We start from the raw sequence: 26,019 nt of genomic DNA on the forward strand, positions 1-26,019 counted from the left end.
TCCTTTCTAGCTGTGCTAAGCTAGCTGAGTCTCTTAACCTCTGTTGGCCCCAGTTCTCTCATCTGAAAAATGAAAATGGAACTAGCAGCCTTCGAGGCTTGTTTTCAAGGGCTTGATATGTGCGAAAGTACACGGCCATGTTTCTGGCACTTAGGAGGCACTCACCCAGCAGTGACCCTTCCTTTAGGTGGGCTCCTTTCCCAGAGTTTCAATGGAGATCCTTTGACGGTGGCCATTACCTACCATCTCACTTTACAGAGGAGGATACAGGGATTCAGGGTGGAAACTTGTCCAAGGTCACAGAGCTCCGAAGGGAAATTCTGAAACAGGCTCAGAGAGGGTGAGTGATCAGACAGAAGTCACACAGCTTAAATTTACTGCCCGTGTAGCTTGTAAAACAACAAACTAAACACCCTCCCCCCACCCCCCCAAAACCCGAGTGCCCTTTATTGGGGTTACCATTAATGAGGCACCGTGGCAAGCCTCCTGAACAAAACCAGCAGCAGCAACAACAAATCCGCTGCCATTTATCAGTGCTTACGCAATGCCAGGGATCTTGGCACATCCCACAATCGTCTCAGTTAATTCTCCAGACAATTCTAGGACGTGCGTCTTTCGAGCCCATTTTACGGATGGGGAAACTGAGGCTTAGAGGCTGAGGCCCTTCCCCAGAGCCGCAGCAGGCCTGGCACCGGGTCTGCCCAGCTCCCCGGGAGGCTGCGGGAGGGCCAGGTGGCATGCAAGGAGTTAAGCGGTAGGCAGTGCCGTGGCTCCGCGCGAGGAGCGCGCCGGGCTGAGGCGTGCTGGCGGCGGCGGCGGCGGCGGCGCTGGGAGCTCGGGCTCCAGAGACGTGAAGTCCGGGGGAGCGAGCGAGGCAGGAAGGGAGGCAGAGAGAGAGAGGGAGGCGAGGCGGCCGGAGCCCCGCGCCCAGCCGCAGCCCGCGCCCAGCGCGCAGCGGGCCCGGGCATCCCCGGGTGGGTGCCTGCGCGGGGCCTCGCCTTGGCGCGGGGCACCCGCAGTGCCGCCCGCCCGCCAGCCCGCCCGAGCGCTAGGCTCGCAGGAGCCCGGTTTGCACTTCCTCTCGCCTCCGCCCGCCTCCCCGGCTCACCGGCTGGCGTCGCCACCGCCTCCTCGTCCCCGGCCACCGCTTTCGCCGCTGCTGCAATCCAGGACGCACACTCTTCCACTTTCCCGCTGGAGGCGCGGAGGATGCCCCTTGCACCAGACCCGGAGAAATAGCCCCCCGGGCCGCCGGGAGGAGACTAGGCGGCGAGAAAGAAAATCCAGTCTCCCTTTCCTGGATGCCACTGCAGCAGCTGGCAGCTGGGAAGGCACCCACAGAGCGGGTGCGCCAAGCGGGACGCGGGAGTCGCAGAGAGAGAGACCCCGGGCGCTGGCTGGGCTCCGTTGGCAGAGTTTGCAAGTGACTGAGACCCTCAGGTAAGGGCTAAGGGGCCTGGTCCTGCTAGCAGGGGGGCCTTAGGGAGAGGGCATAGAGCTGCTGCAAAGGATATCTGTCCCCCAGCTGGGCTGCCGATTCCAGATGCTGCCTGGAGCCTGGGGTTCAGTGTCCAGAGCCAGGTGAGTAAAGAACCCCGAGTGGTGACAGCCGGCTCTGGGTGGATGACAAACTTTCTCTCCTCCCGCAGAGGGTTGGACGTGCCGGCTTATCCTGCGTCCTTCCTCCAGGCATCCCCTCGGGTTCCTGAGATAGGACGTGCAGGGCTTCTCAGCTGACCTGGGCCGGGGGGAAGGCAGTGGGCCCCTTTCATTTGACTCATGAATCACCCCCTTCTTGGCCAGTTAGAGTTCTGAGGGAGAAGGAGCTGGACCTATTTTCAAGTTGACTTTACAGGGTCCTTGTGGGGGTAATACTCTGGTAAACGAGATTCCCCATCATCTGGAGAAGAAGCCAGGACTGCCTGGGTGATGAATTCTGTGTAGAGTGCTTTGCAGTCTTGCTTATGTCCATTCTGGTGCGTGCGTGCATATGTGTGTGTATATGTATGTGTAGAGGGAATCAGGGGGACCTGTCCAGACAGATCGCCCCCATCCAAGCCCTTCCAGCAGCCCCAAGCGTCATCGCCGGAGCCGAATCACCTCGCTGGCAGACGCTAGAAACAGTGGGGATCAGCTCCGATCCCTTGCAGCTCCTTAGATGAGCTAAAAATTTGGGAGAAGTTTCCTGAGCTGCTCAATGAGACCATTCAGATTGGAGCCTGGCGAGGTGCAAACTTCAGCAGAAAAGAGGTTGGAATGGACATTTGGATGGGGACTCCTGGCACTATCATCCTCAACTCTGAGGCTGTGGGTGGTCTGTCACACCCCAGGCCCTTCGAGGCTCTGCAGAGCCCAGCACGTAGCTCATGAGTCTGGCCAGATCGTTTTTTTCCTCTTAAGGAAAAACATGCTCCAAAGAGGCCACCTGGTCTCCAAGGGTCATTTTTGGAGCCATCCCTGTCGTCACAGCCCCCGAGATGAAGTCTTGCTTCACTTCCTAGGGTTCCAGCCTAGGGCCGGGGTCATCTCCATGAACTAGTTGGTCCATGAGGCAGGCAGTGGAGGTGCTTCTGTTCCTGACCTAACAGATGTATTCCCCTGGCCCTGTGGTCAGACCTGGTGTCTGCCTCTAGGAAACAACATTGCTGCGTGGTTCCTGGACAGTGCTTGAGGCATGAGGTGGGAGTCTGAGGACCTCCCGCCAGTGCTTGGGGTTCTGACCTGGGGCCAGGCAGGCTACGAGCTGCTTCTCTAGGCTGCCAGGACCCAGGAATGCTTCGAGGGTGTCAGAGGCTGGTATTTAATGTCCTGGGGAAACCCCGTCTTCGGGTCAAGAGGTTGAACGTCAAGTCGGCCATCAATTTGCTATGTGAGTTTGGGCAAATCACTCAACCTCTCTGAGCTCCAGTTGCTGCTTCTGTAAAAAGGAAGAGATTTCCTGTATCCTCAGAGGTCCAGACATTCTTACAGCCCTGAGTGACTGTCAGAGATGAAATCCTCCAAATCCCAGGAGGTGGTGTAACACAGTGTGTGAATGGTCTGGGACTGAGACACGTCTGAGTCTGACCAATCACTTCGCCTTCTGAACCTCGGTCCCTCCACAGTACAATGAGGAGCTGATAACTGAGACGGTGCGTGGGAAGTGCTTGGTGCGCCTGGTGAGACTGGGGCTGCACGAATGCAGCAGCAAGGCTGTCTGTTTTGAGTCTTGCGCACGGGCATCTGGGTGCTGTTGTCCCCAGGGAGGCTGGCCCTGAGCACCAGGTGCCTAATCCTTGGCTGGGGACCCGGCCCTTGTTCTCTCGGATCATCTGACACCTGCAGTTCCCTCCCCCGCCCCGACCCCGCTACCCGCTCCTTCCTCATAAAAGCACTTCTGGACCAGCAGCTCCTAGTGGGGAGCCCCAGGCGGTCTGGGAGCGCTGGATGCATCCAGCTGCTGCGTCGCCATGACAACAGGAGGTAGAGGTAAGCTGTCTCCATGGCTTCAACTTTGCAGCTGTGGAGGGATCCAGGGCAGAGAAGTTCAGTATGTCTGGGCAGCCCTCCATCTGCTTAGGCTGTCTGATCAGGCGAGGCTGCTGTTCCCTGCAGGAACAGCCACGCCGGGAAAGTGTCTTGCGTGTGTGTGTGGGCAGGTGGCTGAGATTGTGGAGGAAGGCTGTCAATTAGTCAGTCTTATTTCTTTCTGGATGGTTCCGAGGCTTGGGATATCTACATCCCTCCCTGTACGAGGTAACCCCTGTGCTGTGCTTAGTCGCTCATTCGTGTCCGACTCATTGTGACCCCCTGGACTGTAGCCCTCCAGGCTTCTCTGTCCATGGGGATTCTCCAGGCAAGTATACTGGAGTGGGTTGCCGTGCCTTCCTCCAGAGGATCTTCCCAACCTAGGGATCAAACCCAGGTCTCCTGCATTGCAGGCTGAGCCACCAGGGAAGCCCTGGGTCCATGCTAAAACCTCCATGGGGAAGACAGACCTCATCTTGGCCAACACGGAGTGAGTTAACAGGCATGCAGCCTGGCCTGGAGTGGGAGCAGCTCCACCGTGTGTTAGCTCTTATCTACGGGCTCGACTTTCAGGATTCAGAAAACGAACAGTTTGCTTTCCTGGCGGAATAGGACGTGTGTGTCTGTGCAGACACCTGTGTGTGAACATGTGCCTGTGCATACGTTCTCACGTAGTATGCGTACGTGTGCTCGTGTGAGTAGAGTTACGTAAAACCCTGAAGCGTGTGTGGGCACATGTGAGACTAGTGTCAGTATTAGTGTGTACTCATGAGATTGCCTGTCCACGGACTTAGGCATATGTGTGTGTGCACGTGCCTGAGTGAGGCAGTGTGAGTGTGGGTATGCATAAGCAATTGTGAGTGTTAAGCAGTTGTGTGTGTGTGGTCAGGTGCACACATGTGTCGCGAGGGTCTGTGTGCCAGTCTCTGTTTGAGGGGCTGTGTGGGGTGGCCAGGGCACATGTACGTGTTGTCTGTGTGGGCATCTGTGAGCACTGCGTGTGTGCACGTGCGCACCTGTGTGCAGTGATACGAGTGTAAGCTTATGGCTGTGTCTATCCCCGTGCTTTTCACGGTGTCTTTGTGCCTCTGTGTGCATGTGTGTGTACAGCCCTGCACGCTTCTCGTCCTCTGTGTGCCTGTTTGCTGTGATGCAGCCTCTGTGAGTGTCTCTATGTGTGCGTGTGGGGTTCTGAACACGTGTGTCTGTGAGTGAGAGAGGGTGCACTTGACTATGTCTCTATGTACGTGTGTGTTTCTATGGATGTGCACCTGTGTGCTTTGCAGTGTAAACTTAGTCATCTGTGTGTGTACACATGTGTTTCTGAGTGTGTGCACCTGTGAAGCACAGTACGCTTGGCTGTGTCTCTGTGTATATGTATGTGTTTCTTAGTGTTGCTATTGGGCTTGTTGGTCACTGTGTCCATTCGAGTGTGTCTCGGTGTGCACGTGAGGTGTCTCCGAATGTGCTTCTGGATGTTGCAGTGTGACGTTTGTGCATGGCTCCTGTGTGTGCGTGAGTTCCCGAATGTGTGTACCTAGAGTGGGGCCTTGTATCTTTTCACATGTCCCTGGGTGTATGATGTGTGTTTCGTGTGCTTGCCTGTCTGTGGGGCAAAGCAACTTCTGTGTGTGTCGCGTGTGTATATGTGTGTTTCTGAACACATGCGTCTGTGCAGGTGTGACTCGGTGTCCGCAGGGCTGATAAGGTGCTGGGCGCGGGGGGGGGGCGGCTGTAAACACTGCTGAGAGCGTCCAGACAGAACGCATCTCTGAACCTTTAAACGCTGCTCTTCCGTGTGCTCTGCACGTCTGCACTGTGCTCGCGTGTGTGCCTGCCGAGTGTTGATTCAGCGATTGGTGGCGCCAGCTCTGAGCAGAGTGTTGGGGTGTCGGATGTTCATTTTCTCAGGCGCCTTTGCTCTGAAGCTGTGTCTTCCTCTGCCCCCCAGCTCCCTCAACCCCCAGGACAACCCATGTCTCCCCCGCCAGAAGCCTGTACTTAGGCCAGTCACTGAACAGACTCGCAGATGTTCAGAGCACAGGTATAATTTTAGGCAGAAGGTCTGAACATAGGCAGCCTAGAATGCACTGAACATTTCAACAGCAGTGTTCCTAATTAAGAGCAACTTGTTTTCCTTAAATAAACAAATCAAGTGAGAAAAGAAATTGCCCGAGATTAATGGCTCCCTGGAGCAGGTCCAGATGTTGGGAAGGTGAGGATGGGGATCCCCACAGACTGCCAGTGTTGCTGCTGGGGTCTTCCAGATTTTGACCAGGAGTTGATGTCGCAGGGGCTGCAGAAGCTGGTGAGGCGAGCAGGCCGGGGCAGTGTGAGAACCCTTTCTGAGGTTTGCCTAGTGTTTGGTTGTTGGGGGAAACACATCCCTGGCCCCAATTCCTCCCCCATCCCTGTATCCATGCTCTTAGCCATGAGATGTGGCTGTTCTTCCCACTCAAGAGGCAGGCAGGGTCTGTGCTTCTCATCTTTCACTTTCGGTTTGGCCTTGTGTCTTCCTCTGGCCCGAAGTGATAGAGTGTCCTTTCCAAGCTTAGATGTCCAGGGGCCTTGCATGTTTCTGCCATGGCTGGGAGAAGGGCTCCACCAAGGTAGCTGCCCTCCTCCCCCTAGCCTGGCCCCAGAATGAACACATGTTGAACTACCCTTAGCCCAAACCTCAGTGAAGAGTCTAGCTCAGCCATGCTCCAGTTGGCCACTAACAGATCAACTAATTAAATCCTTATATTACTGGGGCTTTGTGGTTGTTCGTTACACACCATTATTGTGATTGTAGCTAACTGATGCAGTTACCAGTGCTCTGTATTTCCTGCTCCTGTGGGACCCCTGGTACTCATTCAGAGATGCACCATGTACTTCTCACCATGGATACCCCATTCCTACCTGGATCTCTGCTCATCCCAACATCAGCAGTGTTAATAATAATAATAACAGCTAATGCTTATGGAGTGCTTACCAGATACCAGATACCATGCCAGAGGTTTCATACAACTACTCTCTGAGATATTTCTGTTATGACTTCTGTTATAACCTGTGAGGCTCAGAGAGATGATTTGACAACTCAGGAGAGGCATTGCTGGAATTTGCACTCAGATCACCAGATGTCAGAGACCATGCCTTTAACCACGACGTCGTCTTGCCTCCCCAATGCTAGCAGGCATGCTTGCCATTCTTGGGAAGCAAGCACATACTTGACCTTCGAGTTGGCTCACCTGGAGGTTAGGTAGGCAGGAATGAATTAGATCACAGACATGAGAAGCGTCTCTTTGGTTGAGGGGAGATTTGTTCAATCTCTCATTCACGTATTCGTTCTGTATTGAATGTCAGGATTTGCTGATGCTCAGCATTTGCTCCGAGTCTTCTAAGAGTCATACTTTGTCCCGGGCCTTGAAGATACAGAAGTGGCAGACCCCAATCCTGTCCTTGAGGACCTTACAGTTTGGGGAGGAAGCAGGAGGCCCTGGTTCTGGAGGCAGATTAGACTGGAGTCCAGCCCAGCTTCCCGATTACTATCTGAGCCCCACATTCCTTGAGTCTTGGGTTGAGGACAGAAGCTTCAGTTTACCACCTTGCTGCTGCTGCTGCTGCTGCTAAGTCACTTCAGTCGTGTCCGACTGTGTGACCCCATAGACGGCAGTCCATCAGGCTCCCCCATCCCTGGGATTCTCCAGGCAAGAACACCGGAGTGGGTTGCCATTTCCTTCTCCAGTGCATGAAAGTGAAAAGTGAAAGTGAAGCTGCTCAGTCTTGTCCGACTCTGTGCGACCCCACGGACTTAGGAAATACCATAAGGAAGGCACGTGCCTCGGTTTGCTCGTCTGTAATATGGCGATGACAGTGACAGCGCCTCCTCCCAGAGGTGTTATGAGTATTTACTACGTAAGCTCAGCCCGTCAGCCCTGGGCATTGTGAAAGGGGGCTTTGGCTGAGGTGGCACAGGTTGGTGACAGAGCTGAGGTCAGGAGCTGGGCCTTCTGCACCCTGACCTGTTACAGGGGCCTCAGATCCCACGCTGCTTCACACGTGGCCGTATTCATCTCTTACTGCTGCTGTGACAAGTGACCACAAGTACAGGCACTTAAAACAGTGTGAACTTATTCTCATTGCTAGAGATTAGAAGTCTAGAATGGGTCAGCAGGGCTCTGTTCCTACTGGACTCTCAAGGGGAGGAACATTTCCATGCCTTTTCTATGGCCTGGAGGCTGCCCACATTCCGAGGCTGGTAGCCCCACGTCGCTCTGACCTCTGCCTCCACGGTCATATCTCCATCTCTGACTTCTGAATTCCCTGCCTCCCTTATTAGATGGGCTTCTCTCATAGCTCAGTCGATAAAGAATCTGCCTGCAATGCAGGAGACCTGGGTTCGAGTCCTGGGTCAGGAAGTTCCCCTGGAGAAGGAAATGGCAATCCACTCCAGTGTTCTTGCCTGGAAAATCCCATGGACAGAGGAGCCTGGCAGGCTACAGTCCATGGGGTCACAAGAGTTGGACACGACTTAGCAGCTAAACCACCGCCACCACCTTATTAGATGGCACTGGGCCCCCTCAGATAATCCAAGATAATCTCCCCATCTCAAGATCTTTAACTTACTCGTATCTGCAAAGCCCTTTTTGCTATGTAGGGTAACATCACCATAGGTTCAAGGAATTAGGGCATGGATATCTTTGGAGAGTAGTTATTTGGCTACCAGGCTTCCCTGATGGCTCAGATGGTAAAGAATCTGCATGATTTGATCCCTGACTCAGGAAGATCCTGACCCAGAGAGCATGGCAACCCACTCCAGCATTCTTGCCTGGAGAATCCCATGGACAGAGGAACCTGATAGGCTACAGTCCATGGGGTCAAAGAGTCAGCCACAACTGAGCAACTAACATTTTCACTTCTTTTTCTTTATTTGGCTACCACGGTGGAAAAAAAACAAATGAATCATTCCACATTCATTGATTCAACACATATTTATTGAGTGCTTAGGTGCACCAGGCTTGAGTATTTCCTGGGCATCGACCTTGTACCTAGGTCTATCTAGGTCCTGAAGATGAAGTGTTGAGCAAACAGACAGAGGCCCTGCTGTCCTGGGGGGTGATTCCAGGAATCGGAATCAGAACAGAAATGCATAAATAAATAACTGAACAGCTTAAATTTAAATAGTGATGAGTTCAGTGAGGAAAACACAGCAGGTGATGGAGGTGGTGTCTTCTAACAGCCCCTGTCAGGGTCCTCTGCATCGAGGAACCCTCCTCCCCTACCCCTTCTGGTCTGGGGGCGGGCATGGTCCTCCTCTGCGGCCAGGCCCTGGGTGCTGCACTTCCCACCCCTCGTGGCTTCTCTACACTCTGCCCACCATCGTAACTGCCCTTGGTCACCCCACTGGGGTGAGCCGTCTGTTGCCCACTGGCCCCTGATCAACACGGGCGCTTGATGTGCCAGGAAATGTGCCCTGCTCTTTCTGTGTTTTCACTCATTGATCCTCACAACATCCCTCCAAGGAAAATGCTCTTTTACCCTCTTTCTCAGGTAAGGAGTATAGGCACGTTCACAGCATCTTTATTCACAATGGCGGACAAGTGGAAGCAACCCAAGTGTCCGTCGACATGGGATAAAGTGTGCTCCATCCATGCCGTGGGAGATTATTTAGCCTTAAAGAGGAGCAAAATTCTAACACACACTACAACAAGGATGAACTCAAAGATGTTCACGCTGTGAAATAAGCCCGACGCAACAGGACAAACACTGTATCGTTCCACTTTGACTTTCTTGAAGTAGTCGGGTTCAGAGAGACAGGAAGTAGAATGGTGGTCTCCGGGGGCGGGTTGGGGGGAGAAATGGGGAGTTGGTGTTCAATGGGATCGAGTTTCCATTTGGGAACATGACTGTTCTAGAGATGGATGTTGGTGATGGTCGCACAACGCTGTGAATGTACTTAACACCACTGAACTGTACACTTAGAAGTGGTTAATGTAGGAAATTTTATGTTGTGTATGACATCACTGACTTAACGGATATGAGTCTGAGCAAACTCCGGGAGACAGTGAAGGAGAGGGGAGCCTGGCGTGTTGCAGGCTATGGGGTGGCGAAGAGTCAGACACGACTGAGCAACTGAACAGCAACAACAATAGATTTTGGCAGGATGAAAACAAAGTAAATAAGTAAGTTAAAAGTCTAGAGAGGACTTCCCTGGGGTCCAATGGATAGGAATCCACCTGCCAATGCAGGGGACACGGGTTCAGTCCCTGGTCTGGAAAGATTCCTCATGCTGCAGGGCAGTTAAGCCCGTGGGCCACAGCTACTGAGTCCATGCACTCTAAAGCCCATGCTTCACAAGAGGAGAAGCCACTGCAAGGAGAAGCCTATGCCCCGAGACTAGAGAAAGCCTGTGCATAGCAATGAAGACCCAGTGCAGCCAAAATTGAATAAATAAATTAAAAAAAAATTTTTTTTTCTAAAGTCTGGAGAGGCTAAGATTGGAATTAAGATCTGACCCTAGAGGCCATGTTCTCTTCCCCATACAACATGGTCTCACCCTCAGAGCACTATGCACACCCAAAAGTGGGTGTGCAAGGAGAGTGTGAAAACACGCTGGGAGAATGTGGACTGGGGCTTTGCACGCAGCAAAGGGAAGACCTGAGGTGTTGAGGAACCCATGGCACGCTGGCACCATGCACTCCCTTTCATCAAGGTTCACCCACTGGTCTAATCAACAGATTTTTATTGAGCACCTACTGTATGCCAGACCCTGTGGCGAAAGTGAGGAGAAAAACAAGACCCCAACCTGCATATAATTACAACTTGAAGTAACTGCCAGAATTTAGGGCCTCTGAAATGAAGAATTCCTTGAGAGAGAGAAAAAAACAGCCCGGCTCTGAAGGATGAAGAGGATTGAGCAGGTGAAAAAGGCTGGGAAGATAGCAGAAGCAGCATGTGCAAAGGCCCTGAGGTGAGGAGAGTGGCATGAATCAAAGACACGGACACATTTCCAGACCAGGGAAGAGCTGGCACACAGCCAGTGGACAATCCTCAGGGCCTCGCCAGCCCCTCGAGTGCTTTGCTCTTTATCCTTCCAGCAGTGGGAGGCCTTGGACAGATTTTAAGTACAGGGAGTGAATGATTCTATTAAACCCCGACCAGAGCAATAAGAAGAAACTGCACCCCCACATGAGGTGGGAGCCCATTGAAATGCCTACAAAGAGGGAGCTAGGCGGACTTCAGTGATTTCAGGATTTCAGCTTCATTATGCAAAACACACAGCTTTCCAGGGGAGAGGTAGGCTTGGCAAAAGAGAGTCAACAAATTAGTTTTTTAATCTGCTTTAAGTTGCTAAAACGCCCTGTCTCCCTTCCATTGTCACCTGACGGCCTGTGGGCTATTTTCACTTTTATCAGAGAATTTTTTTTTTTTTAATTAAAGGAGTTTTTCCTTTTGAAAAACAAATCCCAGCTGTGTTCTGATAAGATAGAATTAAAAACGGCATGGGGGGGAAATGCCACAGAAAGCTCTGACTTTTCTCCTTCTGTATCTGAACTGATTTAAATAATAATTATATGTTTCATTTTGATGCAGCCTCTCCTCAGCCCTTCCTGGCCTCCCCCAAATCACCAGAGTGTACCAGCAGCTCCAAACATAGGATGCTTCTAAAACTCTCAACTCTTGGCCCCTAGAGAGAGAGAGATTGAGAGACAGCCCTATAAAAGACTGAGCTGCTGCTGCTGCTAAGTCGCTTCAGTCATGTCCAACTCTGTGCGACCCCATAGACGGCAGCCCACCAGGCTCCCCCTTCCCTGGGATTCTCCAGGCAAGAACACTGGAGTGGGTTGCCATTTCCTTCTCCAATGCATGAAAGTGAAAAGGGAAAGTGAAGTCGCTCCGTCGTGTCCGACTCTTAGCGACCCCATGGACTGCAGCCTACCAGGCTCCTCCGTCCATGGGATTTTCCAGGCAAGAGTACTGGAGTGGGGTGCCATTGCCTTCTCTGGATAAAAGACCAAGAGTTCTGACCTAACAGCTTCAGGTTCAAGGCAAAAGTTGCTCGAATCCAAGTGCTGCCAATTCACAACAGTGTGACCTCAGGTAATTTATTTCAATCCCCTTAGCTTCTAACTGCGTGTGTGCATCCTGTGACCCCTTGGACTGTAGCCCACCAGGCTCCTCTGTCCATAGGATTCTCCAAGCAAGAATACTGGAGTGGGTCGCCATGCCCTCCTCCAGGGGATCTTCCTGGCCCAGGGATTGAACCTGGGTCTCTTATGTCTACTGCATTGGAAGGTGAGTTCTTTACCATTAGCGCCACCTGGGAAGCCCTGGCTTCCCACTGCTGCTGCTGCTGCTGAGTCACTTCAGTCGATTCTCCAGGCAAGAACACCAGAGTGGGTTGCCATTTCCTTCTCCAGTGCATGAAAGGGAAAAGTGAAAGTGAAGTCGCTCAGTCGTGTCCGACTCTTACTACTCATACGTAAAATGGAAATAATGATAGGATTTATATTCGTTGGATCCTTCTGGTTGTAACTGACAGAAAGTCCAACTTAAATATCATGACACTCTTTTATTCTCAGGCAAATAAGGACGGTATAGGTTCATGTAACTGGCAACTAGCTTCAGGTTTGGCTTGATCCAGGAGTTTGATGGCATCACAGGACATTCCCTCACTTTCTCTCTCTCCCTCCCTCCCAGTGTGTCTCTTTTTTTCCCCGTCCCAATCTCTTGACTCCTTTTCCTCAGTGGTGGGCTTTCCTTCTCCAGTGGGCTCTGACTATCTTCATCTCTGCACAAATGCCTACCAGTAACTCCATGATTACGTAGTGTCAGCCCCAAGCCCTCCTCCCACCAGGTTTCCTGAAATCAGAGAAAATGACTATACTGTTCAGTCAGATTGAGGTCATATGGCCACCGTGGACCCTCCTCGGGTGGGGAGGGTGTGAATCAGCTCTTGTGGTTTCCCGAATCACAAAGACCAATAGCAGAAGTGGGATGGGTCCCCAAAGGATAATCGGGACCCAGTTAACCTGAGCAAAGGAAGTAAATGCTGGTCACACTAAAATGACCTTTCTACTGCTGTCACCTCAGAGGGTTGTTGTGAGGTGAAGATTAAATGATATTGATCATGCAAGGTGCTTGGCGCTGAGCCCAGCATGCAGTGTACACAGTAAACGCTGTTCCTACTGCTTCTAAGCTGTTGTTGACACGTGATTGACATGTGATATCACATGTTATTGACATGTGATAATATGGGCCAGGGAGGGGCTCTGTGAGTACTGAGGGTGATGGGGGACGCCCATGACCAGATGACTCAGCCTCGGCACCCCACTGGCCCCTGGGAGTCTTGGGCCTGTCAATTCCCCTCCAGTTTTGGTTGCCAAAAGCCATCATTCCCTAACAAACCACATCTCACGGATCGCTTCACCAGCTAAAAGCTGGTGATGACTCAAAGGACGCAGGGAGGGGTGACAGATGCTGCCGGGGGCAGGCAGGTCCTCTAGGAGGGGCAGTGATGAGCCAGAAACGTGGGGGACCAGTTACAGGGAGCACCCACTCCCACCCAGCTGTCTCCCCACATCTCTCAGTGGTCTTTAAGGTGTTATGCACAACCTCTACCTGCTTGTAAATGTTGGTCACCCAATTCAGGCAATTTTGAAACACCGGACAGAGCAAACAGGCATGCCTGTGGGCTCAGCTGGACCTCTGTTGTAAAGCCAGGTCTCCCCAACACGGGGGACACGGAGCCTGTTCTGTCTGAACCACAGAGAACTGGTGTTGGGGATGCCCTCGGAAGATGAGCCAGCCCTTTGCTCTAGAATCGGGTTGTGTGCCGCCTGCCTTCAGCGTCCCCCTGGATGTCCCCACAGGAGTTCCTTTTCATTCTGAGCCACACCATTCGTAACAGGCTCCGTGGATGGCTTCAGTGTGAACGACCGCTTAGAAGCAGTTCATTTTGCTGCCTGAGATTATTAATGTTCTCTCTGATTTCCTGCTTTACTCTATTGATTTCCTGGGATAAAACTTTCTCTGCAGAGGCTGTGAAGGTAATTCAGCTGCCATCCCTCCATGTGAGGGAGGGTTGGATCCTGGCTCTCCCATCCCACTTCCTGCTGTGTGACAGAGGGCAAATCACTCCACCTCTCTGAGCCTTGATTTTCTCTTCTACGACCTGGAAGGGGGGTCCTCAGAGCTCCTGCCTCCTAAGGAGGTGTTGGTCACACGGGAGCCACTCACCAACCTCGGCTCCTCCTGTGCAACTCCAGCCCCGGTGACCTGGGGAAAGTGAGAGACACGCTCATGCTTCTTGTCTGTGTTTAACACCCACTCTATGGAAGGTTCTTTCCAAGCATCGGTTGCTGTTCAGTCACTCAGTCGTGTCACTCTTTGTGACCCCATGGACTTCAGCACATCAGGCTTCCCTGTCCTTCACCATCTCCCTGAACTTGCTCAAACTCATGTCCGTTGAGTCGGTGATGCCATCCAACCCTCTCATTCTCGGTCGCCCCCTTCTCCTCCTGTCATCTTTCCCATCATTAGGGTCTTTTCCAATGAGTCGGCTTCTTTGCATCATGTGGCCAATGTATTGGAGCTTCAGCTGCAGCATCAGTCCTTCTGATGAATATTCAGGGTTGATTTTCTTTAGAATTGACTGGTTTGATCTCCTTGCTGTGTCCAAGGGACTCTCAAGAGTCTTCTCCAGCACCACAGTCTGAAAGCATCAGTTCTTTGGCACTCAGCCTTCTTTCTTGTCCAACTCTTACATTCGTACATGACTACTGGAAAAATGATAGCTTTGACTATATGGACCTTTTTGGCTCACAGCAGCCCTGAAGTTTGTGGCCTTATATCATTCTCTTTATTTACAAATGAGGAAACTGAGGCTCTGAGAGGAGAAGGGATCTGCCCAAGGTCACACAGTTAGGGGATGCCAGAGCTCAGACTTGAACTCTAGCGTGCCTGCATCTCGCACCCCTGGCTCTTGAGAGGGGCGCTACCTTCTATTGGAACCAGCTGCATTCACAGAAACTCATGGGCACCAAGGACCCCTTAGCAATGGGCTCTAGACCCAGCTCTGCTGCTAACTTGCTGCGTCACTTCAGGAGACTTTCTGGACCTCTCTGGGCCTTTGTTTTCTCAGCTCCTTAGACTCACGTTGCTCCCTTCCAACCTCAGGGCCTTTGCACATGCTGTGCTCTCTGCCCGGCATGGGCCCCTCTCTGCCTCCAACCTTCTTTACCTGGTTAATTGCACCTCCACCTTCGGGTCTTGGGCGAAGCATGATTTCTGAGAATTCCTGTGGAGTTCCCCTGGACCAGATCAGATCTCCCCCACTGTATGCTTTCCCAGATCCATCCCTGTCCTTCAGGGTTTGTGATTCCACTGCTCCGTGATGATTTAACTAACCTGTGTCGCCTCTGCCAGAATTGCCCACTTGAGGGGGATTGGGGAGTCAGTTAGATCTCTTCCCACACCCACACTCCAAGCCTGCCATATATTTACAGCAAAAGGTTGTGGTTATTAACTGAAACTTAAAAAGAACCCTTAGGACCCTCAGATACTGGTAGGAGTATGAATTAGTACAACTGCTTTGAAAAACTGCTGTGCTATATTTTCTTACATGGCATGATACATCCTCTAATCTGCTATTCTACTTTGAGATATAGACTCAATAGAAATGAGGATATATGTTCTTTTTATACATGTAGTAGTTGTAAGCATGAGAAGCCAGAAACTACCCAAGTGTCCATTATAGTAGAATAGACAAATAAAATGAGGTCCCGTCATAACATGGAGTAGTACACAGCAGTGAAAATGAACTGGCTACAGCTTCGTGCCACAAATAATGCCCAGCAAAAAAATCCAGACACAAAAGGGCAGGTGTGTGTGCATGCCTGCTAAGTCACTCGGTTGTGTCCAGCTGTTTGTGACCCCTATGAACGGTAGCCTGCCAGGCTCCTCTGTCCATGGGCAAGAACACTGGAGTGGGTTGCCATGCCCTCCTCCAGGGAATCTTCCCAACCCAGGGATCAAACTCGCTTCTCTTACGTCTCCTGCATTGGCAGGCAGATTCTTTACCACTTGCACAGCCTGGGAAGCCTGTGGGCATATACTATACAATATGAATTACACAAAGCTCAAAACAGAAGCTAAGCTATAGCGTTTAGGTGAAAATATGATAAAGTAAAGCAAGGAAGAAGTCATCAGGACGGTCACGACCTTGGGTGAGGAAGGAGGGAGAGGTGATTAGGAAGGAGCACAGAGGGGGCTTTGAGAAGCTGGCTTTTGTTTCTGGCCCTGGAAAGTGGTTACCTGGGTGTGTGTTCACTTTGCAATAACTCATCAAATTGTACATCTTCATTTTGTGTTTTCTTTTGTCTGTGGGTCACGGGTCTCATGGAAAGACCCCCTGTACCCACCGCAGATAATTACCTCTCGGGGGGAAGTGCCACCTAGACCACGCTGCCTTTGTTTACGCACAGGGAACATTTCTGTCATCCTGTTTAAGCAAAGGTTTCTCTACTCTCCGCGGCATGGGGTGTGTCTCTCTATCCTGCAAGCCCCCAGGACTCCAAATTTACATGTGTGGAAACAACCCAGTAGCTTTCTGTTTTGGCATGGAGGCCACCTGGCCAGAGAACACAATTATCCCCTTTTTCTCAGACCTTGATAAGCATGGGGTGAGGGTTGATGGCCCCAGAAGAAAAAAAAAAAAGAAAGAAACTAGGAAAGAAAGAGAAAAACAAAACCTGAGAAGCGTTTTCAAGTTTCTAGTTTTGCCGGCTACCAAAAGACAGGGCATCAGCTGTCCTGGGTGGAGGGTCAGATAACACAGCTGGGGCAGGGCTCAGAATGAGGACCGGGGCTCCGAGGTGGGGCAGCCGAGTGCCCGGCCCTGGGGAGGGGCTGGCCCCCCGTCCAGGAGAGCTAGGTCAGCAGACTGACTGCCCCAGATCTTTTCCAGCCACCCTGACCTCCGTTTCCGTGCAGATAGGAGGGTGGTCCTGGGCCCTCCTCTTGAACCTGAACCTTAGCTAGAGAGCAGAAATACCGTGATTTGTGTTTGTCCTTGGAGCTTGAGAGGGCTCCCCTGGTGGCTGAGATGGTCAAGATCCCACCTGCAATGCAGGAAACTCCGGTTCAATCTCTGCGTTGGGAAGATCCTTTAGAGAAGGGAATGGCAACCCACTCCAGTACTCTTGTCTGGAAAATTCCACAGACAGAGGAGTCTGGATGGGCTAAGTCCATGCAGTCATAAAGAGTCGGACATGAGTGAGTGACTTTCCCTTTTAGAGCTCAACATGGGATATATCAGGTCTTCCACATGCTTCCAGAAGCCTGGCTGATGGTTTTGGGTTATTAACTCCCTTGATGATGAGCTTCATCCATTCATTTAGGAAATATTCATAAATCTCCTACTTACCATTCATTCAATAAACATGGATTGTGCTTACCTTTTTCTGGACTCTGCTAAGCATCAGGGATATGATGAGAGTGAGTAGCTGGTTTTGGTTTGCCAGGGATTTTCCCAGTTTAAGCACTTAACGTCTAAGTGTCCCAGGAACCCCTCAGTCCCCCGCAAACCTGGACGGTTGGCCCATGTGAGCAGGATGCTTCTGATGACCAACCTCGTAGAGCTCTCAGTCCAGTGGAGGAGGTAGGCAATTACAAACCAGTGCATCAGGAGGTGTGGGCTCCAAAGGAGATCTCTCATCCCAGTAGAGGGTTTCCAGGAAGGCTTCCTGCAGGAGGTGGCATCTGAACCAAGCCCTTCGAGAGGAGTAGGGCCAGGCAGAGCTGGAGAGTGGGTGAGGGAGAAAGACAGTATTCCTGATGGGAAAGAGAGCTAGAGGCTTGTTTTCAGAGGTGAATCAGGTGAACTGTGGCTGGTGGTAGAGAAGAGTAGGGTTGGGGAGAGGACCAAGGGAGGGGTAGGTCATGGATGACCTTTTGAGTTAGGGGGGCAATCACCTGGCATTTGGGAAACCTGGGTGGGAAGGGAAGGGAGAAGGGAAGTGAAAGCTCCAAATTTCTATCTAAAGATTGGCTGGGCTGCTGTGTAAAGCATGAAGGAGGAATTGACAGTGGAGGTGGGGGTGGGAAAGGGTTGAGAATGGCTGGAAAGAGGCTGTTGGGCAGGGCTCTTCACTGAAGCTTCCACATGCTCAGGCCAAGAGCCTCAGAGGCATCTTTGACTCCCATGCTTCATCGGCTGCCCCACAAGTGACTCTGAGTAAATCCAGCCCCTCCTCGCCATGGCCACCCCGGTGTTCCTGGCATCCCATGCCCTTTTCCTCCACGGCTCTTATCATCTTCTAATCTACCATGTGATTGGCACGTTGATTTTGTTTACTCTCTGCTTCTTCCCTCAAGAACAAGGTGTCCTCAGCCTCGAATCTATTGACATTTTGGACCACGTGATTGTTTGTTGTTGGGAGCTGTCCTGGGCATCCTGGGATGTTTCAGCAGCATCCCTGGCCTCTGCACCCACTGGATGCCAGTAGTACCCCCTTCCTGGGAGGTGACAACCTAAAAAAAAACCTCTCCAGACTTTGACCGACGTCCCTGGCAGGGCAAGGGGGCAACATCGCCCCCGAGTCAAGACCTATCGCACAAGAATTTACGTTCCGTGAGGACTGAGATTTTTGTGCCCTTAACCGTGTTTCCCCGGCGCCCAGAATGTGAAGCCTGGCTCACTCATAGTGGTGCTCACTGAATGTTTGTTGAATGAATGAGCGTGAGATGATAGGGTCGGGGATGGGCTTGGAAAACTGTGAAGGGCTTGGGAGACGGTAAAGTGACTAGATCAATAAATAGAGCTACCTTTGTATTTATTATGGTGGTGATTCCAGCCCTCTTCATTATTCTTTCTGGGACTCATGGTCCATTCATCATATGACAGAGGAGGGGTCAGAGAGGTTAAGTGATGTGAGGAGGAAAAAAAAAAAAAAAGTAGGAAATGAGTGGTGGAATCAAGCTTGAACCCAGATCTTTAGGAATCAAGCTTGAACCCAGATCTGTAGAAACCAAATTCAGGGTCTTTTCAGGTGTCAGATACCGTCATATAATAACAACTGTTTATTGAGCGGTTGTTACATGCCAGGCTCTGGGCTTTGGGTAGATCGCCTCGTTAAAGCCTCTGACAACATCGTGAGATTACTACTGTCATCCCGTTTTTACAAGTGGAGACTGTGAGGATCAGAGAGGTGGAGTGAGTTGCCCAGAGCCACACAGCCAGGAATGGAACAGAGCTATCTGCCTGGGAATCTGAGGCTGACTCCCCTTTCCCCTCTTAGTAATGGCTTCACCCCAAAGTGCTTTTCCTTTCCCTCTAGTCTGCAAAGGAGAAATGATCAAAGGATTCCCACTGACATGTTAATTTTCAAGGCTGCATTTCGAAGTGTCCTGCAAGGAGATTCTGTACATTTCACAAAGCCCCCTAGCCTCTTCCTGCTTAACCTCATCTCCCTGGCCCCACTGCCTCTGTCTGATGCAGAAGGCTGTTGCTCTTAACCACTCTGCTCTCCTTCCCCTCCGATCGGATAGATTTTAAATAAATAATTTCAGGGATGTGTCATGAGCTTATCCAAGGGGAAAGACTGGCACATTGTGGGAACCTACAGGAAGCAGACTCAACTTATTTCACGGGGTCTCCAAGGAAGAGATGTGGAGACGGGGATGAGAAGGATGGGTGGGAATTAACCGAGCAAAGGAAGAGGGTGGAGAATATTTGTGGGTCAGGGGGAGCTCAGCTCGGGGAGATGGCATGTTGCAGAGGTGCATCATGCATTTGTCCAGCTGCAGTTCAGAAGCAGCAGAGAGAGGAGGTGCTGCAGAGAGAGATGGGCGGACTCGGATGCCATAGTGCATGCTTGGGAGTGGATCCCGGTCCTCTCTTTGGCCTTCCCTTTGGCAGGCTCTCTGCTCATCCTGTCCTGACCCTGGATCCAGAAGCAACACAGACAGCCCCCTCTCAGAGGTCAGGCCCGAAGCCTGTTGTGGCTCGCTGTGGCCAGGTTGAGCAGACACGCTGGGCAGACCTCCGTGAGAGGCTCTTAAAAAAGAAGAGCCTGTTGTTGGAGCCGTGGACCAGCCTCCCTCTGCAGCCACTGGTCTGGCCCTGGGTCCTTGCCTCATAAACCCTCCTCTGATCTGAGTCTGTCTCCCGAGATGGGGCTCCTGGCCCCTCTGTGGCTGCCTCTCCTCCCCACCCTGTCCCCAGGGCTCAGCCTCTGCTGTGGGGGCCCAGCGTGGTCATGCTTCAAGGCTCCTCAGACTGTTCCTCACCGTATCACATGCTGTCTCCTAGGATTCTTGCTCAGCTGAGGTCCTGCTGATTGGTTTACTGGTCTAGCTACTGACATCCCATCTGCAGCAGGAGCGTTTGGGGCTAGATAACTCCCGGTTGTAGGGGGCTGTCTTGTGTGCCTGGTAGGATGTTGAGCAGCGTCCAATGCCAGGAACACCACCCCCTTCAATTGTGACAACCAAAAATGTCTCCGGGCATTGCCACGTGCCCCCTAGGGGACAAAATCGCCTCTAGTTAAGACCACTGGTTTAGATCAATCATAACACATTCCTTGGGAATTGGCAAATCGCTGCCTCCTTCCAAAGATAGGGGTTCTGTTATCCAAGTAGAGGGAAGGAGATATATATATATACACAAGATATGTAATAGTGCATGCCATGCTTATTGCAGTAGAGAGTTTTTCCTTTTCCTTCCTCCCTCCCTCTGCCCCTCTGTCCCTCCCTTCCTCTGTCTTTTTCTTCCTTCTTTCTTCCTCCTTCCTTCTTCCTTCTTATTCCAACAAAACTTTCTGTGCATTATTTATAAACACAGGCAGCCGAATCTGGCATGTGACCCTTTGGATACAGTTTACAGACTCTTGGAATTTATTTTAAAATGGCAACCACAAAAGAAAACCAAAAGCCTCTCTTCCTTGAGGTAAAATGGCCCCTTGTAAGGCAGGCACTGCCGTATTCACCGCCTTCTTTGTATAGTGTTATCCATGCAATAGATAGTAAATCCATTCTTTAAAAATTTTTTACCCTTTCCTCCCAATTTTTAAATCGCAGTAGAATACACGTAAGATTTGCCGTCTTAACCACTTCTAAGTGTACAGTTCAGTGTATTCAGTACACTCATACTTTGGGGCTACCCCACTGTCGTCCAGCTTCAGCATCTTTGGAGAAATTCTCAAGTTGCTTGGCCAGAGGTGGATGAGCCAGGATCGCCTGGACATGCCCTCTCAGTTTATATCTGGGGAAACTGATACCCGGAGCAGGGAAGGGACTTGCCAGGAGACATCACCAGTTAGAATCAAAGTCAAGATTAGAACCTAGGGCTCACTCTGCCCAGGCCCCCTTCTTTGTGGCTGCCTCCACCCTCCCCCCAAGGAATGGGGGTCCAGAATACCTTGCACACAAAGACGCCACATAAATATTTAGTGACCATGCTGGCCAGGGACTCCACCGAGGTGCTCCCTGGGGTTAATTCGGTTCCCTCTCTAATCTCTGAGAGGTTGGGAGATGAAAACCTACTCCAGAGGCTAATGGCCAATTAATTACTTTATTTGGCCAGATAACACATCTCATCTTTTTTTTCTAGAAATTCCTTCCCCCCTCCCTGCTCCCACCACCACCACCACCAAGGTCTGATCCCTTCTTTGCAACAGCTCTCCTTACTCTCTCCGCACCCTCCCCTGCCCACCATGGGACACCAGACAGCGGGACGGCTGCTCTGCGATAAGCGGGCCATCGATCCCCTTTCCGCCCTCCTGGACCCGTCTCAGGGTGTCTGGGGAGCCTCAGTTACCCTCACAATAACAGCATTTAGCCAGACCCTCCTCCTCCGGGATGCACAGAGGCATTAATTGCAGGGAGAGTAAGAGAAAGAGGGGAAACAAAACCCAGCAAGACTGCCCATTCCAAAGGTGACGCAGTGGGAGAAGGACGCCTGGCCAGCTCTGATTTCTGAGTTGTGTTTTTTTTTTTTTTGAAAGTGCCTCTGCATGGCTTGTTTTCTCCACTGGCGGGCTGATAGGGGACGGCGCCCAAGGCAGGACCAAGTTAGAGGCTCTGTTCAGACAAGCGAGGCAAGGGTCCAACCTGTGCTGGGAAGGGCAAGGGCCAGGAGAACAAGGGCTCTGTGTGTTCATGGGCACAGGGATGGGAACCACAGGCTCCAGCCAGGTGCCAGATGCCCTCAGAAATCCACGAGGCTGGAGAAATACTGGGTCGGGTGGCATCGGTGATGGGTAATCGAGATAGCCGTGAGCAGAGATTTTTTAAAGTGAGCTGCATTTGGGATGATGACAAATTCCCCCTCTTGGTGGCCAAGTCTGCTGGGGATAAAGGTGGGACTCCCAGGAATGAACCAAGCCCACCCAGGAGGCTGAGGGGAGGGCTGGATGTTCCTGCCCTGGAAACATGAAAGAGCCCAGGGAAGGAGTGGCAAGCTCATATGTCCTTGGGGGCCAGGCAGGTGACCTGATGCAGGCCCCATGGGACTCAGTTTGCCATGGTTGATCACTGAGCTAGGTTCAGCTCCCAGCTCTTCAGCTTGCTTAGCTGAGTCACCTCGGACCAGTGGTTTTAATCTTCATGCCTCAGTTTACCCATATAGGAAACTGAGTCAGTGCTAGTACTTACCTCATTGAGGCCATTGCAAGGGTGACATAACACACACTTAGAAGCAGCAATGCTGGTTTATCTTTCAGAAGCAGGACCTCTGGGTTTGCATTCCAAAGCACCAAATCACTAACGGTTGGCCGTGAACTCAAATTGGAAAATGAACAAGAACAGCCTGTCCCCTGGCTCTCTGCAGCCCACAGCCCACGGGCTGCCCTGGCACCACCCTCTAGCCAGGGGTTTTGGACAGACCTGGGCTGTCTCTCCCGCTGCCTGGTTCTTAACCCTGGACAAGTGGCTTCCCTTGTCTGTATTGTGTTTGAAACATCTATGGTATCAGTAGGAGCCTGGAGAAAGCGATGACTCACTCAGATTGGGCAGCAGACGAGAGTCTATGAAGGCGGACGGTGTGCAAAGTGGGGGAATCACAGCGGATGGTGCCGCACTCCAGGGTTAGTGCCCGAGGGGAGCTGTTACCACCTCTAGTCCTGAAAAGGCAAAGTGCAAGAGAGGTGGCAGAAGCCCAGAGCAAAGTGTGTGGAGAGGGATCGGGTCTTTGGTGGAGGGGCTCAGCCGACCCTGGTGACTCCACAGAGAGAGAGGGACTGGGGGAAGGAATGCCCTGCCCATTTTATACCTACTTTCTCCTCGCCTGCCCTCACATTGGCCTAACTCAAGTGGAAGTCAGACAGCCTGTGGGTGTGGTTCATGAAGACCACCCTAACTAAGGCAGAGTGCGGGGTGGAGAAGGGGAGGAGTCGACGTGGGGGCAAATGAATGACAGGTGATGCCACCACCCTCCTGGATTCTGGAAGGTTTTCCTTAGCCAGCTAACAGGTGATGCTAACACACAGTTGGAGCGACAGGCTGAAGGTATTCTCATTGTTTTCGCAGGAGGGAAGGCAGGGGTGCTGGAAGGGAGAGTGGAGAGTCCCTCTGTGTGTCCTCAGAGTATGTGATCGGCCCCTTAGAGATGATAAAGGGTGTGTGTGCTTCCTATTGCTGCTGTAACAACATCAACTCAATGGCTTAAAACAACACACATTTATTCTCTTATAGTTCTGAAGCTCAGATGTCCAAAATGGGTCTCCTTAGGATAAAATCAAGATAGGGGCAGGGCTGTGTTCCTTCTGGGGGTGCTAGAAGAAATTGTTTCCTTGCCTTTTCCAGCTTCTAGAGGTTGCCCACATTCCTTGGCTCATGACCCCTTTCTGTTGTCAAAGTCAGCAACCATATCACTCTGGTCTCAACTTCTGATGTTGCATTTCCCGGTTTGACCTCTCACCTCTTGCCTCCCTCTACTAAAGATGCATGTGATGGTGTTGTGCCCACTGGATAATCCCCATCTCACGACCCTTAACTGCCAGGTTTCTTTTGCATGTAGAGTAAGAGTCATAGGTTCCGGCGATTAGGACATGGTCATCTTTTGGGGGGGTCTTCACTGTGCCCACGACAAAAGGGTTCTAGGAAGCTTCTCAGAGGGGAGGTGTGTTCCCACCCCCATGCCCAGGAATTCAAAATCCCCTCCATTAACGTATCTTTTTTAGAGGAATGATCTCCCCAAACTCCAGCATTTCTTGATCTACCTTCAGAGAACTCCCCAGAGCTGCATGTTCCTCTTAAAGTGGCTCTTCTATCAACTCACTATTTTATTCAGCTTCATCCTAAGTGATAATATATGTAAAATCAAGGTTCGATGTTCACTTATAAATTTTCTAAGTATTCCCATTTAAATAATTACGTAACTATTGACATTTTAGGGGAGGTTGATGTGTGAAGCACCTACGAGTGCCTCGTGGAATACTACGAGCATGTGAACACCCCACGGCAGAGAATTCCCACAGGGAAAGGCGACTAGGCTTCCTAGATGGCAAATTTGCCCCGATTCCCAGCCTGCTGCCTGCATTAGTCAAGGTTCTCCAGAGAAACAGAACCGAAGAGAGAGACAGACGTGTTATAAGGGATCGACTTAATTTCAGAAGCTTTGAATCTCAAGGTCTGCAGTTAGAGAGCTGGACACCCAGGAGAGCTGATGGTATAAGGTCCAGTCTGAGGCTGAAGGCAGAAGACAGACATGGTGTCCTAGCTGGAAGACACTCAGGCAGAGTGACTTCTCCCTTAGGCCACCTTCTCATGTCGTATCTCCTTCTCTGACGCTGACCCTCCCACCTCCCTCTTCTAAGGACCCTTGTGATAAAGTTGTGCCCACTGGATAACCCCAGGTAATCTCCCCATCCCCAGACCTTTAACTTAATCGTATCTGCACAATCCCTTTTGCCTGTAAGGTAACAGAGTCAATGGTTTTAGGGATTAGAACATGGGCATCTTTGGGGGAGGGGGGTCTTCATTCTGCCCACGACAAAATGGTTCTAGAAAGCTTCTCAGAAGGAAAATATCTTCCTGTTGCCATGCCCAAGAATGAGGGCCACATGTATTGGGGAGCGCAACCTGCTTTCCTCAGCTATGGATTCATATGTTAATCTCATCCAGAGACACCCTTTCAGGTACACCCAGAGTCATGTTTGACCAAATGTGTGGGCACCCAGGCACCGTCAAGTGGACACATAAAATCAACCATCGCAGTGATGTTGTGAAAAGAAGGCTGAGAGGGGAGTGAAGAGACCTAGGTGTGGGTTCTGGATCTGCTGTGTGATGTTAGCCAAGACTCATTCTTTCCTGGGGCCTCAGTTTCCAAATCTGTACGATGGGGATGACCCCTAAGGTTCCCTCTTGCTCAGATATGATGTGGTTTTGCTCTTAGCCCACTGTATGTTAATAATCAAACACTGGAAGATGAGACAGGCTAGTTTTGACAGGGATGCCTAGAGTATGCGGTGCAGTTGGAGGCACCAAAGGACTCTATCCAACCCCAGAGCCAGCATGACTCATTCTTCCTGGACCTCACCTGGCACCGTATGCGCACATAGGTCATGGCTGTTAGTGGGGAGATTGTTTTATTCGGTCCTGTAGCCATCTCACCAGGCCTAGAATAAGGACTCGGTATATTATCTGGTTGCTGAAGACTGATTGAATGATAGAAGAAAGGTCAGCATGATGTGTGAGATAATGCCAAGACGTCAACACACACCGAAAGGCCCCTCATAGGACTGGAGACCCTCATAAATGAGTGGTGAGTGTACAGACCTGGGTAAATCCTAGAGCCACTGCTTAGGAGGAGCTACATGACCTTGAGCAAGGTACTTCAGCTGTCTGAGCCTCAGCATTCTCATGCATACAGTGGGGATAATAGTAGAACTGAATCATAAGTTTGAAAGGTGTCTCAAACTTTGAGACACCTTTGACTGGTGTCTCAGTGGTAAAGAATCCACCTGCCCCTGCAGGGGTTGCAGGAGATGCGGGTCCAATCCCTGGGTCAGGAAATCCCCTGGAGAAGGAAATGGCAACCCGCTCCAGTATCCTTGCCTGAGAAATCCCATGGACAGAGGAGCCCAGGGATTGCAATTCACTGGATCACAAGAGCTGGACATCACTTAGTGGCTGAACAACAACAACAACCTATGCAAAAGGCACAGCCCAGTTGGAGAAGGCAATGGCACCCCACTCCAGGACTCCTGCCTGGAAAATCCCGTGGACGGAGGAGCCTGGAAGGCTGCAGTCCATGGGGTCGCTGAGGGTCGGACACGACTGAGCAACTTCACTTTCACTTTTCACTTTCATGCATTGGAGAAGGAAATGGCAACCCACTCCAGTGTTCTTGCCTGGAGAATCCCAGGGACGGGGGAGCCTGGTGGGCTGCCGTCTATGGGGTCGAACAGAGTCAGACACCACTGAAGCGACTTAGCAGCAGCAGCAGTGCCTCACACTACTTCAGTTCAGTTCAGTCGCTCAGTCGTGTCCGACTCTTTGCAACCCCATGAATCGCAGCACACCAGGCCT

The 26,019-nt window shown here is 51.4% G+C and overlaps 1 protein-coding gene across 3 annotated transcripts in view; it reads left to right on the plus strand.

The window, feature by feature from the left end:
• The first annotated feature begins 596 nt into the window (after positions 1–596).
• WSCD2 (WSC domain containing 2) overlaps positions 597–26,019 on the plus strand; it is a 115,410-nt gene continuing 89,987 nt past the window's right edge. For all 3 annotated transcript variants that reach the window (XM_027566473.1, XM_027566472.1, XM_027566475.1), the window contains exon 1: positions 597–1,440. The gene's annotated coding sequence lies outside the window, so the exon portion shown is untranslated. The remainder of the gene's footprint in view (positions 1,441–26,019) is intronic.

This window comes from Bos indicus x Bos taurus, chromosome 17, assembly GCF_003369695.1.
Source record: "Bos indicus x Bos taurus breed Angus x Brahman F1 hybrid chromosome 17, Bos_hybrid_MaternalHap_v2.0, whole genome shotgun sequence".
Classification (NCBI taxonomy): Eukaryota; Metazoa; Chordata; class Mammalia; order Artiodactyla; family Bovidae; genus Bos; species Bos indicus x Bos taurus.